This window comes from Gymnoscopelus microlampas (assembly GCF_963454915.1).
Source record: "Gymnoscopelus microlampas genome assembly, chromosome: 6".
Lineage (NCBI taxonomy): Eukaryota > Metazoa > Chordata > Actinopteri > Myctophiformes > Myctophidae > Gymnoscopelus > Gymnoscopelus microlampas.
Window position 1 is genome coordinate 21535185 of NC_139943.1, and position 301 is coordinate 21535485.

The following is a 301-nucleotide window of genomic DNA, read 5'->3' on the forward strand; positions in this document are numbered from 1 at the left end:
TATTTTTCATTTCTGAATTGTTTCCATCCAGTTTTAGACCATTTGAATTAAATTGAATTTAGATGTCACCAGACATATCAGTAGGCAGAGATCTCTGATCGTCTGGTTACGCGAGTGTGTGTAAATATTTTTGTGTGCAAGTGTGCTTAATCCTGCTGTCTCTGGGTGCTATAATCTGCCTGTTTGCTTTTCGTATTTGTGTGTGTGTGTGTGTGTGTGTGTGTGTGTGTGTGTGTGTGTGTGTGTGTGTGTGTGTGTGTGTGTGTGTGTGTGTGTGTGTGTGTGTGTGTGTGTGTGTGTG